This window comes from Phyllobates terribilis, unplaced genomic scaffold (assembly GCF_046119375.1).
Source record: "Phyllobates terribilis strain yellow unplaced genomic scaffold, ASM4611937v1 Scaffold_2__4_contigs__length_985480577, whole genome shotgun sequence".
Classification (NCBI taxonomy): domain Eukaryota; kingdom Metazoa; phylum Chordata; class Amphibia; order Anura; family Dendrobatidae; genus Phyllobates; species Phyllobates terribilis.
In genome coordinates, this window is record NW_027362762.1 from 858,603,238 (window position 1) to 858,624,487 (window position 21,250).

Consider the following 21,250-nt stretch of genomic DNA (forward strand, 5'->3'; position numbering starts at 1 on the left):
CTAGCTGGTAAGGGGAACTAACTCACCCCCTGGGCAGTGGGGTACTCGGAGCCAGGCAACAGGAGACGATGGGGGTAGTGGTGGCAACCTGGTTCCGTGGCTCAGGGTGGTCAGACCAATGGCAGTCTGCTATGTGCTGTTCATGTTGTCCGACTACGCCACCCGTGGATTGCGGTTATTATGAACCGCCGCTGCAAGGTAATCCCCTGAGGCTGATGGTGTACGCAGCTGAGGTTGTTTAACTCCCCACGGGAAGAGTGTAGCCCCAGGGTTGTGCAATGGATGATGGGGGTGATGGTGCAGGGAGTCCCAGTACCGGTAGTGCTGGAGAAGCGAGAAAGTACAAAGACAACGTACTGCAATCCAATGTCTTTTACTCACAGTTCATGTGCTCCGGGTCACTTCTGTACAGGTAGTGACCGCCCGAGCCGTGCTGCGTCCACCAGGTGTTGGGCTCGGTCAACTCCCAGGCAGTTCAGAAGTCTCCCCCTTTTGTACTTTCTCTGGCCTGCCTCACCAGTGACCCACTTTTGTCCAGCTGCCGCGGATCTGCGCGGGTAAACGTGGGCCCCATTCCCCGCTGTCCTATATGGTGCCTTCCTAGCAGGTTTGATGAGGTGCTGCACCAATAAATGATCACGAACTCCGGTCTTTGGCTGAGGGTAGTTTCTCCTCCACCAACTTGGGATCCGGTACCCTTAATCTGCCTCACCCTTCACCCGGTATTCTCATGGGTTCTTAGGGTCCCTTCCACCTTCTTGTTCCTGAGCCCTTCTGTTTCTCTCTCTCTTCTCCTTCTTTCCTGTTCCTTCTTCTCCTGTTCCTTCTTCTCCTGTTCCTTCTCGGACTCTTCTCTAGGCCCACCTCTGAGCGGAGCTCCTACAGAGCCTCCACTCCCTGTCTTCTCCTCTGACTGAACAGACTGACCCTGATCTAAGATGGTGCCCGCCTTATATACCTCCCTCTAAAGCATGAGCCCAGGTGACCAGCAACCAATGGGCTCCTACCTACGTTCAGGAACCGTCCCCTCCTGCTCCTACATCACTGGCTTTTCCTCCCCCCTCCCCACTCCAGCCAGGGACATGGTCTGTCGTGCCTGCATTACTGTCTAATGGGAGCACCGTTGAACTGTCCCTCGGAAATGGGGTGTGTGTGCTGTATGCAGCTACCTGAGCCCTGGTCCATACTCCATCATTACCCGGGAGTGGAATATCACACCTCTGGCAGAGGTGCAATACCCCTGTAGCGGCCGAACCCTCGGGGCACTACAGAACCACATAGTGGGTGTGGGTGGAGGAAGTAGTTAAGGGGAGCACATAGAAGGGAGATATAAAATGGGAAGCCATCTTAGTGAGTTCAGATTAGTCAGAGGAAGAAAGTGAAAGGAGCAGAGGCTCTGCAGGAGCTCTGCTCCAGAGGCGGGCCTAGCCAGTAAGGCCCAAGTCTGAGAGGAAGGAGAGAAGAGAGGAGAGGGAGCAGAGAGGCTCCAGGAACAGAAGAAAGGACTCTAGGGGTATGGGCCGTGCAGAAGGCCACCCATACGCCCGCATCTGCCTGGTGGTGGAGGGGTCAGGCCATCTAAGGGGAACCGGTCCCTCAACTAGTAGAAGATTGCAAGTCTCAGCTAGAAACTGGAGGCTGCGGTACTTTATGTCCTGTAGCCACAAGTCCACGCCAGTCTCACCGAGAAGGTAGCCATATAGGACCCAGGGGACGGAACAGACGTCGCCCGCCAAGGTCCGCGGGTACCGGATTGGAGATACTAGGTGTGAGGTGACGCGCCCCCTGGGCCAGTGTTGTTTGGGGGATACCCGGAGCCGGATCGGATGGGGGTTGTAGTCTCCGAGTGGCGGTGACCGGGTCCGTGCCCAGGGTGTCAAGCTCAGTGTGTGGCAGTCCTTATAGATGTTACTAGATGTTCTTTTATGTCGACTACGCCACCCGTTGAATTGCGGTCAATACGGCCGCCGCTGCAGCAGGGTCCGCTGAGGCTGGTGATGTGTGTGCAGCTCAGATAGTATAACCCCCAACGGGAGGGGTATAGCCTCAGGGGGTCAGGTGTAGAGGATGGTGGTTGTGGAGGTGCAGGGAGGATGGTAATGAGACTCAGAGTCGGGCTGTGCAGTTCAGGGTCTTTACTTACTGCTGTTGTTCTGGTCACTCCGGCCTTGAGTGACCGCCCGAGCCGTGCTGCGTCCACCAGGTCCTGGACTCGGCCAACTCCCAAGTAATTCTGGAGCGTGATCCTGAGCTCCCTTTCTGACGTTCCTTCTCTCTGGCCTTCCCCACCAGGGATCCACCTAAGTCCGGCTCCCTCGGACCTCTTGTTGGTAAACCCTTGTCTCTGGGTTCCCTGACCCTATTCCTGGTCTGCCTTCCGGGTGGATTTAGTGGGTGGTCGTGGCAGATCCTGCCCACGACCTCCGGTCTCTGGCTGAGGATTAGTGCCCTCCACCAGCTTGGGATCCGGTACCCTTGTGCCAACTCTTCACCCGCTGATCTAATCCTGGGTTCTTGGAGTTCTCTCTTCTCCCCCTCTGGGTCCTTCTTTCTCCTCTCTCTCTCTCTCTTGGCCTTGGAGCTGCTCTTCTCCTCTGCTCTCTTCCTCTGACTCTGCACAAAGACTTCTCTACAAAAGACCCTGATCTAAGATGGTTCCCACCTTATATACTCCCTCTATGTATGAGCTCAGGTGACCAGCACCCAATGAGCTCCTAGCATTACCCAGACTGCTCCCCCTATCTGCCCCTACACTACTGGGATGTACCACCCCCCTCCCACTCCAGCCAGGGACAGACACTGTCGTACCTGCACATTTCTCTAGTGGGAGTACCATTGGTCTGTCCCCCGGAAATGGGATGTATGTAGTGCATGCAGCCTACTGAGCTCAGTTCCACACTCCATCCTTACCCGGGAGTGGAATATCACACCTCTGGGTGAGGTGCAATACCCCTGTAGCAGCCGAATCCTCAGGGTGCTACATTCCCCCCTGGTAAATCACAGCACGTCCTCGGGCTGTAAGATACAAAAACATCCAAAACATACAATTATTTTTCATAAACATCAACATATAAACATATAAAACATCATATATATCATCAGCAGCAATAAACTCTTCATATAAAACTTTTCATATATAACATTCTTGTAAACACTCTTGCTCCTCCGGCCACGGTGCAACTTGTGACCGGGTAAAGCGCGACAGTCTCTTAAAGAAAATGGTTTCCTATAAAACCGGTAGGGGGCGCCTTAGGAAGCGCAACTATATACAAGGGGAGGTATGGCCGCTCTCAGTCCTCGGCCAGGTAATGGGAATAGGGACACACGGGTTAACAGTTCACTCTTGTCCCAACGGGGACATATTTAAATCAGCAACAGTTCTTGGTACCCCGACGGGCAACTTTATACAGTCTCTCTCTACCGTACTTCAACGACGGCGTCCTCCTGCTCTTTCTTGTTGGTTGGTTTCAGTTTCAGACCCGTCCGGGTCCTCTTGCTCCTCCTCACACCGCAGCTCCTCCTCCGTCAGGCGATGCACATGGAGGGCGTAGGGTCCTTTGGCACACTTGTGCCGGATGAAGGTGACCTCGTCCCCTACATACAGGTCACGACCTCTGTGTCCCTCCGGCAGATGGCTTTCTACGTCTCTGCGGGTCACAAAGACGTCGCCGGGGGTATGATGGTCTCTAATGAAGCCCCACCCATGCTGCATGTTGAATTTTATCACAGTCCCGGTGGTACGGGGACCATGAGCTGCACGGGGGTTCCTCCTGGTCCTGCTCTTCTGCCCTGCGCTCTGTTCCTGCAGCCGCTGCTCACGGACCCGCCTCTCTCTTCGCTCCCGGTCGAAGACCTCTAACTGCTGCCGGCAGCACTCCGCACGCTCAGCTGCGGCTGCCCGAGTTTCCTGAGTGAACCCCATGAGGTCTCCTCCGGTGGGGTCCCACTCGAACTGCGCTTCTTCCAGCGGGAGCGGGGTCCTCTTAACGGGCTTCGGAGCCGGAATCAGGGGCTCGCACAGGGGCCTTGCTTTTTGGAGTTCCAGTTGGTAGTACTCCGGTGGCCATATAAAGGGCTGCCCATCCGGGCACGTATGCTGGGCAAACAAGTCTTCACCCAGGTGCGGCACTCTAGATGTTGAGGGCGTGGTGGTGGACGCGGCGCCCGGATTGACCAGGCCTTGCGACCAGGCCTGGGGTACCCTGAACGTAAAGGGCACCGTGAAGACGGCGGCGCCCGGGGTTACTTGGCCCAGCGACCAGGCCGGTGGCTCAGTGGAGGTAGAGGGCGCTGTTGGTACTGCGGCGCCCGGGGGTACTAGACCTTGCGACCAGGCCGGTGGTGTTTCCTGCTTTGCCGCGCTCAGGGTTGAGGCGCGTGACGTCACAGGGGTCGCGGCCGCGGCTTCTGCTTGAGGCCTTGTCTGGAGCGGTGACAATGCAGCGACGGGCATGGCAGGGGGAATTTTGGGCTCTGCGACGGGGAGCTGGGGCAGGTACACGGTTTCCCGGCTCGGGGTAGAGACGTCCCCTTTACCTGCCTCCATCCGTTCAGCTCCCTTCTCTGCGCCGTCTCCGGCCTTGAGTCCACCTGCACCATCCTCAGAGGCGGTCTGTCTCCTCGTCTCGGGTGGCGTGCTCCGCTGACGGGTTCCGGTCTGCTGGGCCATCTCTCGGCTCCACTCCGCCAACGTCTCTCGCTGCACCCGGGCCATCCTCCGTGCGAGGCCCTCCAGCGCAGTCTGTGCACACTCCCGGTCTCGGGGGAGCTGTGCCAGGACCTCCACTAGGCCTAGTGGAGTTGTGGCTTGTAGCAGGCTCCTGACCACTGGGTCGGTGCTGCCTGACTCTCCCTCCATCTCCGGGTAGGCTTTCTCTGGACTCCTCTCCAGACTGCTCCAGGCGACACCCGTCTTCGTTCTTCTGTTCCGTCTCCGCCCACATTTAGGGTGGTCCCGGGGCAACTTTGTGATTGTCAGTTCCAGGGGCAGTTCTCTTACGCTGATGGACACTTCCAGCATCACAGTCTCTGTTGGTGGGCGCGGTTTCCGCTTTTGGCGCCATTCTTCGACCTGGCCCACGATGGGAGGTGACCTCTTGCCACTCTCTGGCACGCCCATAATGGCGTCCGCTCTTCCAAGGCGGGAAATCTTTGGAAATGGTGGGAATCGTCTCCCAGTGGCGGGAAACTCCATGGATGGCGGGAAAAAGCTGCAAATGGCGGACAACCGGCGGGAAACGACCTGTGATGGGGTCCGTTGGCGGGGACCCTCCGGAACCGGCGGGAGACTTCTTTTTGAGGTAACGGTGAACTTTTCTTCAGGCACGCAGTACCCGGTTGTTGCGGGCACGTTATCCTGCCGACTACGCCAAAGTTGACGCGCCCCCTGGGCCAGTGTTGTTTGGGGGATACCCGGAGCCGGATCGGATGGGGGTTGTAGTCTCCGAGTGGCGGTGACCCGGTCCGTGCCCAGGGTGTCAAGCTCAGTGTGTGGCAGTCCTTATAGATGTTACTAGATGTTCTTTTATGTCGACTACGCCACCCGTTGAACTGCGGTCAATACGGCCGCCGCTGCAGCAGGGTCCGCTGAGGCTGGTGATGTGTGTGCAGCTCAGATAGTATAACCCCCAACGGGAGGGGTATAGCCTCAGGGGGTCAGGTGTAGAGGATGGTGGTTGTGGAGGTGCAGGGAGGATGGTAATGAGACTCAGAGTCGGGCTGTGCAGTTCAGGGTCTTTACTTACTGCTGTTGTTCTGGTCACTCCGGCCTTGAGTGACCGCCCGAGCCGTGCTGCGTCCACCAGGTCCTGGACTCGGCCAACTCCCAAGTAATTCTGGAGCGTGATCCTGAGCTCCCTTTCTGACGTTCCTTCTCTCTGGCCTTCCCCACCAGGGATCCACCTAAGTCCGGCTCCCTCGGGCCTCTTGTTGGTAAACCCTTGTCTCTGGGTTCCCTGACCCTATTCCTGGTCTGCCTTCCGGGTGGATTTAGTGGGTGGTCGTGGCAGATCCTGCCCACGATCTCCGGTCTCTGGCTGAGGATTAGTGCCCTCCACCAGCTTGGGATCCGGTACCCTTGTGCCAACTCTTCACCCGCTGATCTAATCCTGGGTTCTTGGAGTTCTCTCTTCTCCCCCTCTGGGTCCTTCTTTCTCCTCTCTCTCTCTCTCTCTTGGCCTTGGAGCTGCTCTTCTCCTCTGCTCTCTTCCTCTGACTCTGCACAAAGACTTCTCTACAAAAGACCCTGATCTAAGATGGTTCCCACCTTATATACTCCCTCTATGTGTGAGCTCAGGTGACCAGCACCCAATGAGCTCCTAGCATTACCCAGACTGCTCCCCCTATCTGCCCCTACACTACTGGGATGTACCACCCCCCTCCCACTCCAGCCATGGTCGTGGGGAGCAGTGAATATTCATTTTTCTTAATAGCCGGCACACTGGTATATATGGCATCCTTCATCCCTATATGTATGGCCCCCCTCATCCCTCTTCCTTGTATGTATGGCACCCTTCATCCCTGTATGTATGGCCCCCCTCATCCTGGTATCCTTGGCACCCCTTGATCCCCGTCACGCTGCACAGAAAAAAAAAAAACAATTATACTCTCCTCCTCTGTCCTCCAGCGCTGCGTCCCGCTCTGCAGCCGACAGGGTTCTCAATGTGTGAGCCACGTATGGCGTAACTGCCATGCGCCCTCACACAGTGAGATGTTGTGCCAGAATAGTCACTGCTCCCCACGCCAGGAAGCGACCCCGTTCTATATTTTCACCAATTATTCAGAATGGAGACGATCAACAAACAGCGTCATCTGCTCTGGAGGACCCAACACTTCCATGATTTCCATGGATAGCCCAGTGATTACAGACAACCATGTGCAATACTTCATTTCTTCTTTGGAGGCGCTGTAGGGAAATTCAGCACTTGCTGCCGGGTACTCGCTTACTGCAGGAGGTTTGTGCAGAAGGGACCAATTTGGTCTTTATTCACAGCACATTGGGGCTTTACCTCTGACCCATATGGAGAAACCTCACATGAGACTGGACGACCCCATCAAGGTCCATAGTGCTGGAGAATAAGACTCAGGGGCTAAACCCACATTCACTACATGGACGACCGATGGAATAAAGGCAAGAACAACGATGTAGGGGCTAAAAGAGAGATTTTATTTATAAATTGGGGTTATTATATATTTTACTATTATGTATATGTGTAAATTATTTATCTATCAGAATAATCCTATTTATGGGCCGTGTTGATCCAGAGGAAGGCGAAAACCCCCTGTGAGGAACAGGCCAATTCTCCTCATATCAGGGGGAAAAATTCCTTCCTGACCCCAAATAAAACATGGCGGTCAGAATAAATCCCAGGATCAAGGGCTGGTACCGAACCTGTGGAATTAAATTCACTGCTAAAAATGTAATAAACTATTCATCTTTTTCTAATTTTTGTACTGAGCTACTATGTATATTATGTGTGTGTCAGCTACAAATTATCTGAAAACCTGCCTATATTAAAAAATGTATTTATTCATTTATTTTTATGTATTTATAATAAGCCATTAATATATGAATTACTTATGCAACTATAAGATTAAATCTATTTAAGACCGTGTTGATCCAGAGGAAGGTGTAAAATTCCTTCCTGATCCCAAATATGGTGATCTGGATGAATCCCAGGATCAAGAGCTCATAGCTAATGTGTTATACATAAGTGAAATTATTTTATTTCAGTATTTAATTATTTATATTTTTAGAATAATTTATTTTTATATTTATGTTAACTAATTTTTTAAACCAAAAAATAAATTATATTTTTTAATATTTTTTTTTCATTATAAATATGAGAATCTACTTATTTTATTTTACTAAACCTATTTATAGGCCGTGTTGATCCAGAGGAAGGCGAAAACCCCACGTGAGAAATGTGCCAATTGTTCTCGTGACGGGGGGAAAATTCCTTCCTGACCCCAAATATGGCGATCGTGATGAATCCCAGGATCAAAGGCTCGTACCTAACCTGTAAGTAGTGGAAGTGAGATTTTTTTAAAATATTTTAATTAATTGTTATATATTTAGACTAAAAATGTTTTTGGTTTTGTGTAAAATGAACTATTTTTGAAAATATTTTTTAAAAAGTTGAAAGTTTTTTTTTTTATTGCTTATGTGTGAATCTTACTTATTGATATATAACTAAAGCTATTTAAGGCCGTGTAGATCCAGAGGAAGGCGAAAACCCCTAATGAGGAATGGGCCAATTGTCCTCATATTAGGGGGAAAATTCCTTCCTGACCCCAAATATGGCGATCAGATTAAATCCCAGGATCAAAGCCGAAATCTCTTTCTATGTGCTATATGTCTATGTGTGCGTGTGCCTATATCTATAGTGTAGTGTGCGGCCTATACCTATCATGTAGTGGGGGTCTATACCTATAGTGTAGTGTGCGGCCTATACCTATCATGTAGTGTGGGTGATGGGGATGTGATGGGTGTAATACTTACCCGGCCTGTGCTGAGTGAGTTCAGGAATAATGACCTATATTACACTATTGTTCCTGAACTCACCAGATGGACACTAATCACAGGCCGCACCCTGGGGCGCTGAAGATCTTCGTGCTGGTTTGATGTCAATCGCCAGCCCAGGATTGGAGGATGCCAAGTCAAGGTCCTGGTGCAGCGACATGATAGCAGTGGTCCGGCATGAAGATGTTATGGAGAGAGATGATGTTTTAGGGCAGCCGAGGTGAGAAACAGCAGCAGAGATATGAGGTACGGGTCAGGAGGCAAAGAGTTCTGGGCAGTTGGCACGGGGTCATCCTGCACGGGGTCAGAACATTTGATGGGATTTATCCTCAGAGAAGGATGATCTTACCGTGCCCAGCTTGGTGACACGTAATTAAATCCGGGCACGGGGTTACGGGCTTTCTTTTCCTCCGGCCACTGCATAAGATGGTTCTCCAGATCTGGCCTGAATGGTTTGAATGGTGGCTGTGCTCTCCTTTTCTCCAGATCCTCCCAGCCGATGTTGGTAAAGAATGGATGCAGTCTGATGTTCCCGCACACATCCAATCGCTTCTGAGGATTTTTGCACAGCAGCTTCTTGATAAGATCTTTCAAGTCAGCATCAAGCCAAGATGGAATTTCAGGCTTTCCTTTGGTTATAGCTCTGTATGCCATATTGCTGACGGAGCCGCTGTAAAATGGGGAGCGTCCTGTTGCCATCTTGGACACCACAATCCCCAGGCTCCACCAATCCACTGCTGTGCCATATCCTTTTTTGCGATGCACCTCGGGGGCCATGAAATGGAAAGTGCCCGTCACTCCAGAGATGTTATTGGAGGAGGTGACGCCATCTTGGGCAAGCCCCAAGTCGATAATACGAATGTGGCCATCTGCATCCAACATGATGTTTTCCGGCTTAAGATCTCTGCAATGAAATAAGACAATAGGATAAGAAATCTGCCCAGTGATACAGGAGCTGGAGAATTGGTCACTGCAAGAATAGGAAGAATAGGCAGAAAGGAGCCCAGGAAAGTTGGGGGCAATATTTTTAGCATGTAAAGGGGACAGAGAGAAAGAGGAAAGTTCTGCTTACCGATGGACGATGTTGTGTCCATGGAGGAACTGGAGGCCACATACAATCTCTGCTGTGTAGAATCTGATGGAGAGAACAGAGTGTAGTATCAATGCCATCGCTGACACCTCCTTCCCACCTGGGCTACATTCCCTGTCAGCCCTCTTTCTGCTACATCCCAACCTCCACTTTTATTTCCACCCCTCTTCTCACTTTTTGGTAGATCTTCCTCTTTCTCACCTTAAGGTGTCGATGTTCAAGTAGCCGCACATCTTAATCAAAGCCCCCAGGCTGCCGCCGGACAGATACTCCGTGATGAAATAAGCGCGCTTACGAGACTGCTGTGCGGCATAGAGATGACATAAGAACGGGCAGTCTCTGGCTGCCAGGAGTATCCGCCGCTCTCTCATAATCATGTTTTCATTGACCTCCCTTTTCTCGATCATTTTTACAGCCGTATAGATGTTTCGGCTGGGGATTGATGTCAGGACCACCTGAGAAAAGAAATAGACAATGCTAAGAATTCAACGTATTTGAATTTGATCAACAGGGGTTGCAAGGCCCTCTGTCCCGCTCCAGATTCGCCCAATTTGTCAGAGCTGGGCAAAACTGTCATGAAACCTCCAAAATGGGTATGGGAGGGGGAAAACATCCGGTTTATCTACTGCACAAGAAATGGATGGACTGAGTGGTTTGTGAGTCTGCTAGTAATCTGGACCTTATAGCAGAGCAAAGCTAAGCTATCACCATACTGCACTGTCTGCTCTATGACTGTCTATGGGTAGATCTAAAAGGGGTTTTCCATTATCACCATCTGTGAGCTGGTTGGGGTCAGTATTGGATGTATATCAATGTGCAGCTGATTTAAAGTTTATGAAACATAGAGGTCAAAGTATATACTGTATCCTAATAGCAGCATATATGGACCAGGACATGGAAATAAACCATGTCCCCCAATTCCCCACAGATTTAATACCTTAGTAACCACCAATACGTATTTTTACTGACCTGCGATATAAGAGACTAGCTTTTGAACCCGTTCTACACCCGGGTGGCGAGCATTTTTATTGGTATATGGTCTACCATGCTGGTATGTGCTGCCCCCCATCCTGTTTTTTGTGCTGCCCCCATCCTGGTATTTGTGCTGCCCCCATCCTGGTATTTGTGCTGCCCCTATCCTGGTATTTGTGCTGCCCCCATCCTGTCCACCCATCCTATCCTGGTATGCATGGCACCCCTCATCCCTATCCTGGTATGCATGGCACACCTCATCCCTATCCTGGTATCCATGGCACCCCTCATCCCCATCCTGGTATGCATGGCACCCTTCACCCCCAATCCTGGTATGCATGGCACCCCTCACCCCCCAAACCTGGTATGCATGGCACCCCTCACCCCCAATCCTGGTATGCATGGCACCCTTCATCCCAATACTGGTATGCATGGCACCCTCATCCCTAATTTTGGTATACATGGCACCCCTCATCCCTATTCTGGTATGTATGGTACCACTCATCCTGGTATACATAGCACCCCTCATCCCAATCCTGGTATGTATGGCCTCCTCATCCCCCAATCCTGGTATGTATGGTACACCAACCCTCATCATGGTATGCATGGCACCCCTCATCCCTGTTCTGGTATGTATGGTAACCCTCATCCCTATCCTGGTATGTATGGTACCCCTCATCCTGGCATGCATGGCACCCCATCCCTCATCCTGGTATGCATGGTATCCCGCATCCCTATTCTGGTACGTATGGTACCCCTCATCCTGGTATACATGGCACCCCTCATTCCAATTCTGGTATGTATGGCCTCCTCATCCCCCAATCCTGGTTTGCATGGCCCCCTCATCCCTATCCTGGTATGCATGGCACTCCTCATCCCCCAATCCTGGTATGCATGGCACCCCATCCTTTATTCTGGTATGCATGGTACCCCTCATCTCTATTCTGGTATGCATGGTACCCCTCAACCCCAATGCTGATATGCATGGCACTCCTCACCCCCCAATCCTGGTATGTATTGCACCCCTCATCCCCAATCCTGGTATGCATGGTCCCCTCACCCCCAATCCTGGTATGCATGGTCCCCTCACTCCCAATCCTGTTATGCATGGTCCCCTCACCCCCCAATCCTGGTATGCATGGTACCCCTCATCCCTATTCTGGTATGCATGGTACCCCTCATCTTCCAATCCTGGTATGCATGGTACCCCTCATCCCTATTCTGGTATGCATGGTACCCCTCATTCCTATTCTGGTATGTATGGTGCCCCAACCCTCATCCTGGTATGCATGGCACCCCTCATCCCTGTTCTGGTATGTATGGTAACCCTCATCCCTCTCCTGGTATGTATGGTACCCCTCATCCTGGCATGCATGGCACCCCATCCCTCATCCTGGTATACATGGCACCCCTCATTCCAATTCTGGTATGTATGGCCTCCTCATCCCCCAATCCTGGTTTGCATAGCCCCCTCATCCCTATCCTGGTATGCATGGCACTCCTCACCCCCCAATCCTGGTATGCATGGCACCCCATCCTTTATTCTGGTATGCATGGTACCCCTCATCTCTATTCTGGTATGCATGGTACCCCTCAACCCCAATGCTGATATGCATGGCACCCCTCAACCCCAATGCTGGTACGCATGGCACTCCTCACCTCCCAATCCTGGTATGTATTGCACCCCTCATCCCCAATCCTGGTATGCATGGTCCCCTCACCCCCAATCCTGGTATGCATGGTCCCCTCACCCCCAATCCTGGTATGCATGGTCCCCTCACCCCCCAATCCTGGTATGCATGGTACCCCTCATCCCTATTCTGGTATGCATGGTACCCCTCATCTTCCAATCCTGGTATGCATGGTACCCCTCATCCCTATTCTTGTATGCATGGTACCCCTCATTCCTATTCTGGTATGCATGGTACCCCTCATCCTGGTCTGCATGGCACTCCATCCATCATCCTGGTATGCATGGTACTCCGCATTCCTGTCCTGGTATGCATGGTACCCCTCATCCCTATTCTGGTAGGCATGGTACTCCTCATCCCCAATCTGGTATGCATGGTACCCCTCACCCCCCAATCCTGGCATGTATGGCACCCCTCATCCCCAATCCTGGTATGCATGGTCCCCTCACCCCCAATCCTGGTATGCATGGTCCCCTCACCCCCCAATCCTGGTATGCATGGTACCCCTCATCCCTATTCTGGTATGCATGGTACCTCTCATTCTCCAATCCTGGTATGCATGATACCCCTCATCCTGGTCTGCATGGCACTCCATCCCTCATCCTGGTATGCATGATACCCCGCATTCCTGTCCTGGTATGCATGGTTCCCCTCATCCCTATTCTGGTATGCATGGTACTCCTCATTCCTATTCTGGTATGCATGGTACCCCTCATCCTGGTCTGCATGGCACTCCATCCCTCATCCTGGTATGCATGATACCCCGCATTCCTGTCCTGGTATGCATGGTTCCCCTCATCCCTATTCTGGTATGCATGGTACTCCTCATCCCCAATTCTGGTATGCATGGCACTCCTCATCCCCAATGCTGGTATGCATGGCACCCCTCACCCCCCAATCCTGGTATGTATGGCACCCTTCATCCCCAATCCTGTTATGCATGGTACCCCTCACCCCCGAATCCTGGTATGTATAGCACCCCTTATCCCCAATCCTGGTATGCATGGTACCCCTCATCCTCCAATCCTGGTATGCATGGTACCCCTCATCCCCCAATCCTGGTATGCATGGTCCCCTCACCCCCAATCCTGTTATGCATGGTCCCCTCACCCCCAATCCTGGTATGTATGGTACCCCTCATACACCAATCCTGGTATGTGTGGCCCCCTCACCCCCCAATCCTGGTATGTATGGCACCCCTCATCGCTTTCACACTGCACACATGCAAAAAAAAAAAACACTTATACTCACCTGTGCTCCAGCGCTGCTGTGTCCTGTTCTGTCGGATGCAGGGGGAGGAGTGCGGTGCCGGAGTAGAAATGCGTCTTCAGTAAAATGGCGCCAGAGAGCACTATGCGCATGAGCCGATTCCGACTCCTTCACTCCTGCCCCAGTCTCCGGTGAGAAGAGAGGCGCCGCAGCACCGCTCCTCCCGGTCAGGTAACTATGTAAATATGGCGCCGGAGTTCGCGGTATGCATTCAGGGTCAACGCATACAGCGATAACCGGAGCCATACACACTCCTCTTACCGGTAACGGCTCTATGCGTTCTTCTGTCTGGAGCCAGACTGTGCAGGCGTGTTGCACTTGCGCAGTCTGTAAAGACTTCAGACAGAGGGACGCTTGTAGCGTTATATTATAGACTAGCGTTCCCCGACAGGTGACTATCCTGTAACTGTCACCTGTACATTATAGCTGACAACTTGTGGCATCAGCCATGATCAGTGTTGGCACACACCATGGCCGTTTAACCCCTTAGATGCTGCTGTCAATAGTGACTACAGAATATAAATAGTTAGCAGAGTGCGGGGGCTTCCTCTTTAACCCCATTGGCACCCGGAGATCTTGATTGTGTGGTCCTGATTTTTGCCATGGCAGTTCATGGCTAAATAACAGCCTTAGAGTCTGCCGGCTATAGTGACCTGTTGAGAAGTTATCAAAATTTAGGTGATAAAAATACATTTTTTCATTCCTTTTATTCCACTTTGTATTAACAACTGAAAATCAGCTGAAGGGTTAATGAACTACCTGAAAGCAGTTCTGAATACGTTATGCGGTGCGGTTTTTAAACTGGTATCATTTTTTGGGTGGGTTCCTATATATAGGACCCCCAAAGTCACTTCAAAACTGAACAGGTACCTATAAAAATAAGTTTTGTAAATTAACTTGAAAAATGAAAAATTACTGCTACATTATTAAACCTTCTAAAACGCTAACAAATAACATTTTTCAAATGGTGCTGATGTAAAGCAGACAGGAGGGAAATGTTATTTATTCATGTTTTTGTGTGGTATGACTATCTGGATTAAAGGGATAATCATTCAAAGTTTGAAAATTGCAAATGTTGTTACATCTTTGTCAAATTTCTCATATTTTTATAAATAAACGCAAAACATGTCAACATAAATTTACCAATTTTATTGTGTCACGAAAAAACATTCTCAAAACCAATGGGATATGTCGAAGCATTCCAGAGTTATTACTACATAAAGTGACACTGGTCAGATATTAAAAAATTGGTCCGGTCACTAAGGGGTTAATCCCTGAGATCAGCTCTTCGATTAATCAGAATACCCATTTATAGCAGCACTACACCTAACCATGGTGATTAGATGAACCAATATGTGAAATAATCATAGGGGCAGGGGAGCACATGGATATTTTTTCAATCATCCCACAGAAGTGCACTTCAATGAATGTCTACCTACAGAAGAAGACGAATGGAGATAAAATGGCAAATATAGGTTAATAAAAAAATATATATTGACAGACCCGGACCTTTAGGAGGGGAGCATTTGGCATTATCATGCACTTGCTCTTCTTCTAAAGGGTTAAAAGTAAATAGGGTTTTTGGCGGGAATAATGTTCTCCAGCTGGGTTTTGCCGCCACAGCAGCAGGGTCTGGATTGGCTGCGGATCCCAGCCAGTAGTGAGGTGTCGCAGGGGAAGATTGCGTTTCTTCCCCTGGCGGCACCTGCTGATAGGGGAGTTATTTTGTAAATAAAATAAGTGGTGGGGGGATATAGTGACTGGCAGCGCCCATGAGCTTGTCAGTCCTCGGCGCTGTCATAAGAAATTGCTGCCCACCCTCCCTCCCCCCTTTATTTTGCTTTAAGGCTTTCATTTTACTAGTCACGGCCTGAGGGGTTAGTCATTCGGGGAACCGAATGGACAATAAGTTATAGGTAATGTAAACGGGCTTGAGCTTTGGCTAAGCTGCGGTTGTTTATAATTATTATGTTATTAATTGAAGTTACCTGTATTATATGATTTTAATAAAGGCCGTGGCCAATTAATTTTCCAAGCAAGTCAAGTGTGTCGGTGTAATTTTGTTTAATCATAGATAAGTTTAAGGTATGGTTTGTGCATTGTAATGCCAGAAAACTTACTGTTCCAAAGCTGCCCCTACCCAAGATTTTATGGATGGTAAAATTGCTCATAATAAGCGTGGGGTAGGGGCTGGATGTTCCGGGGTCACTGCTGCATCCAGGTGTTGGCGCTTCATCCTCCAATCCATGCTCTTCGGCCTCTCTTCTCTTCTTGGTGATATTATTTAATCCAGTAGTATCACTGTGCTCTTCTCTGTTCCTCTTCTCTTTCCGCTTCTTCTGATCGCTTCTTTCTCTGTGTCCAGTAGACGCCATTCTCACATATATCTTCCCGTCTGCAGACTTCCGTCCGATCACTTCAGCCGACAGTTGAAAGTAAACGGCAGTTGGTCGTGTGCAGGTGACGTGAGGTCAGAGGTGATAGAACCCTCAGGTGGAACCAGCCAGGCAGCGGCTCATGGCCTGCTCTGCCCTATACACTGATGTGGGCATCATGGGTGACAGTTTAGAGTCCAGAGGAACGGCAAAGAACTTCATGGCGGCTTCTAATGCTGTTTTTTTATTTTCATATTACATTCTTTTTATCCACATATACAGAAACTTAATAATACATTAAATAACCTAACATACTATAAACTACCAGCTCTCCCCATTACCATTGTAATCCTTGGGTTTCCATATATTTCAAAAATCATTACTTTTATCTTTTATGTTATATTACTATTTCTCATATATCACAGTTACTAGAGATTGTTTTTAAAATATTTAGGAAACCATGTATAATTTCCTTTACACTTCACAAATACTTGCTACTTAGCGTTGATATCACATAAAAGCCCAATAAAATCCATTTACGTTTTTGGGTGTTACATGAAAAAATGTGGAAAAGTTCACGAGGTATGAATACTTTTTCAAGGCTCTGTATTGCCGGCCATTCTCTGCAATGCTTTAATAATTCTATTTTCCCGCTATATTTCCTGTTACATTGATATAAGAGTCTGTTGTACTTATTGAGTATTTTCTACTATTCTTGTATTTTTCCTGGGAATCTTGCTCTTATTTTGTGTATGGGGAGGATTGTCCTTTCTGTCCATGACTTGGGACATGTTTTGGTCATTTTTCATACGTTGATGTGTATTTTTGATTTTTGTAATCCGTGGATTTGTTCTGCTTTTTTCTTGATAGCGCTCACAATAAAGATATCCTATTATTTCCTTGGATGTCTGATCTTTTGTTTAATTCTTGGTGACAATACTGTAACGGTACATTTTTGGCTGGCACACTGGTCTTCATTTAGGTTGCACCTACCCAACCTTACTGCCCAAATAATACAAGCAAAATCAGCATCCTGCTGTCATATAGCAGCATTTTACTATAAGCAGTTCTCTTCTGTCATCTCCTGATGAAACGTGGTGGTGCGTGCACATTATATTACTAGCTAATTGTCAGTACTATAAGCATGATAGCACAAGGCCCAAAAATATAAACAATTAACTTAAAATCAATGTGTCACCAGGTTTTTGCTACCCCATTTGAGAGCAGCATGATGAAGGGGCAGAGACCCTGATTCTAACAATATATCACTTACTGACTAGTGTCACGGGTGTGTCAGGTGTTATAGACAGTAGCACTGGATCTGCCTGTAGAAGGTCACTGCGCTTGGCATTGCAGACGCCTTCTTGATTCCTTCTTCCTTTAGGACCCAGCAGCGACCTCTCTCATGCTATTAATTGAAACATCCTTGCATGGGAGTTAAAAACTCTCAGTTTGCTGCAGAAAATCGCCGGTGATACTTCTATATTCCTTTGTGCAGCTGTTGGCTGGTTTCTTCTCTGGTGCCCTTAGAGGACAGTTGGCGTTTCTCTTCTGGTGTCTGCTCAAGCTAAATTTTTCCCATTTGTTTGTCTACCTTGTTGTCTTTAGTTTGTAGTGGGGCTGACCAGTGCTCACCCCCTCCCCCTCTCTATCTAGGGCCAAGCTCTAGGGATATACAGGGTTTAGGGTCCTGCTCGGCGATAGGTGTGGAACCTATGTAGGGACAGTAGGATAGGCAGGGTGATATTAGGACTGCCTAGGGGTCTCCACTTCCCCTTTCCCTAGTGTTTTGGCTTCCTCCCCATCTTCCCTCTGTGTTGCACTTAGTCTTTCCCACACCTTGCGTGACAGCTGCTTGCTGCAGTTTTTATGAAATCACTGTTTTCTCTTGTAGAGCTCAGAATGCAGAGCAGTGTATAATCCGCCCACATCACTAATTGGCAGATCTCTGTGTACACTGTGCACAGGCAGAAAGCTGCCAATCAGTGGTGGGGGTGGATTTATACAGGACTCATGAATTTGGAGGACTTCCTGATAGTAGGTTTACTAGTACTAGTTTACTAGTCCTCTAGTGATTTCCTGTTAATAAAACAGTGATTTTATCAAAAGTACAGCAAGCAGCACAGTAAGTGATACATCACTGGAATCAGTGTCTCTGTCTCTACATTACGCTGCTCTCAGATTAGGTGACAAAGACCTGGTGACAGATTCCCTTTAACCTATTAATAAAAAAAGACTAGACAAGTTTAGTTTGGATAAAGAATAGGCTCACGAGGTTTATTAAAGGTTACTTAAAACATATTATCAAGTCAATAAATATTAAAAACTATGGAATAAATTAATCAGTCAGTAATCAAATAAATAATCAGCTTTGACTATCAAAAATGGACCAAGTCCTCCCAGCCTTAGCCGACTAATAGGCATCGCAACAAAAAGAGAGTGGGTTAGCAGGATGCTGGTGACTTGCTGTGCACGGACTACCCCAGACTTTGGCGAATTTAGACCTTTCATGCAGAAATATTCCCGCCGCTGGCACTTCTTCACCAATTAGGATAAAGATGCATCTTCCTGCGCAAACAACAGAATTTTCCAAAACCTGCTCGTGGAGAACCACAGCTGAAAGAACATTGACTCTCAATTAATAAGTACCATTGCGGGAAAGAGTAGGAGGGGAAAACATAAAGGAAAGGGGGGCACAAATACATCCAAAATATAGCTAAAATTCTTAAATATAGAATATAGTGTCCCCCATGCCCACTCTGTGTCCCTCATGCTAACCATTCTGGGGGGCTCTTGGCATTAGTGTCTTACCAGACCTTACTCCTGTTATCTGAATGATCTGTTCACACAATATTTTTGCCTATTTGACTCTACAGACGAAGTACCACCCATTACCAGGTCCTGGAGGGTCCTGTGCCCAACTTATGCTACCTCATCTGAAAGAATCCACTTATTGCGTTGGATTTACACTACTTAAATACAAGGACTTCTATATGTGCCTTTTTAATGGTCTCTAAGGAGAGGGGGATTGACAATGAGAGATCGAGTTTTGCCTCACTAAGCTCTCACATCTCACAGAACACAATACAGCTAGCTGGCTTCCTCGGGCGTTGGTCGTCACATAGAGGAACTCTGCCATTGATCCTTCACTCCTTACTGAAACTGGTCCTATTGAATGCTTCCTATCCCTTACTCCTCCAATATCTGAGGTGGCTACGATACAGGAGACCATGGCTTCTCTCTCTTCTTCTCAGTTGCTTCTGGAACCGATGTCTTACCCTGCTTAAACATCTGACCTAGTGAATAATATTGGCCCCACTATGTCAACCCCTGATATGCCCAACCAAATCCAACATCCAATTCCTATAAAAAATGGCAAAGAACCTCTCCAACACAATGGAAGACTGGGACTGGAAAGATACGCCTACTAAACAGGACATAGAAGGAGGATTGAAGCATCTCAGAAAAAAGACATGGAAAACCTAAAGAGAGAAATAAAAATGTGGGTCAGACAGTCAGTGATATAGAAGAGGCACAAGACCACATGTGAAAGATTCTGGAGTTACACAAGACAGTCATTCAGGAGCGTTCCTCACAAATTGCAGACATTGTCCTACACCTCAATGATAACGAAAATACACACAGGAGGCTATCAGAAGAAATTGGAGCAGTGCAAATGGAGGAATGGGCACAGAAGTAGTTTTGGCGAGTGCTGAGAAAATCTCACCCAATCGAAAAAGAAGTCATAGAGCTCTGCCCCCAAAGCCGACAGACCCATCTATTGCTATAAAAAAAAGAGCAATAGTGCTCCTCTAAGTTAGTATATCTCACAATAATAAGGTGATACGAAAACATAGTGCTCACCTGTATGAGTTGTGCTAGGGTTTTGGCACAGCTCTAATGAAACTTATTAGATCCTTTCCTAGCTGAACCTCGGTAAAATAAGAGAAAAGTGACAAAATGAGGTAGCTGGGTGCCAAGGATGGTGGAAGATGGATAAGTATTGGCCATGGATTCAAACAAAAATATTATATTGATAACAGGCAACACATTTCAAAAGTGGACTGCTATCCTCCTCAGACCCCATGAAGAAAGGCCCCAAGAAATGTGGGACACACAAATTATCAGTTTCCTGTAGGCTACAGGAACTCAACTTTAGAGAGGTTGTCCACTACTTTTACATTGGTGACCTATTCTTAGGATATGTCATCAATGTCTGATAGGCCGGGGTCTGACACCCGGCACCTCGCTGATTAGCTGTAATTGGAAGTACTCACTTACCGAGCTGTCCGTCTACTATTAGTGGCCGTGGCTTGGTACTGTACATCCACCTTCTATTCAAAACAATAGAAGGTGGATGTGTAGTACCCTGTAGCGGCCAATACAACTAGACAGAGCAGCTCGGTAAGTGAGTACTTCCGGCCGCTGATAGCAGCTGATGGGTGGGTGGTGACATCAGACATTGATGACCTATCCCAAGGATAGGTCATCAGTGTAAAAGTAGTGCACAACCTCTTTAAGATTCTCTCACAATGGTACAAGACCCCTGCAAAATTACATAAAATGTTCCCATCATTCTCGCACTTGTGTTGACGATGGGCTTCAGCCTCAGGTTCAATTTTATATGTCATGTGGAGCTGATCTCCTATATGTCTATTATGGTAGGAGATCTCTTGACTGTTGCACTAACCTCCAAATGATCCCTGATGTTCCATGCTCCCCGGATCCATTTCTACTAATGAAAAGGGGTGTACTGAGGAACTTTATACTTGCAATCACGGCCACCATCAGGGCATTACTGCCCTTACTGTTGTATGGGGCCCGGTGAGCAGAAGGAAAGAGGGGGATTTGTGCTTCTGCTCACCGGACCCCAGGGTATAATATACATTGAACATTTCATCGCAGGGAGCTTTCCTGCTTGGTGCTGCACAGACGTCAATACAGAACAGTCGCGCATCTCCAGGGCTTCCTCCGCCTCGTCTGTGATGCGATGGTGATGGCGCATACACGATGACATAATTGCGTACACGTGCCACTCGCCAGAAGCAAATGATTATGAATAGATGGTGAATGGTGAACAGCAAATGGTGATGAATTGAGACTGGGGGGTGGGGAACAGCAAATGGTGGTGACTTGAGGGAGGGGGAGAGCAAATGATGATGAATTGAGGGGGGGGTCCTGTTACTGTGCAGGGCAGCACTATGTCGCTTTTTCCTTCATCTGGAGTAGTGTAGAAGTTGAGGAAAAAGAGGGGAAAGTGCTCTGAAAGCAGTGCTCTAGATAACTGTGATATTTTATGCAGAGACGAGTCCTGGCTGCAAGAACTGATGGC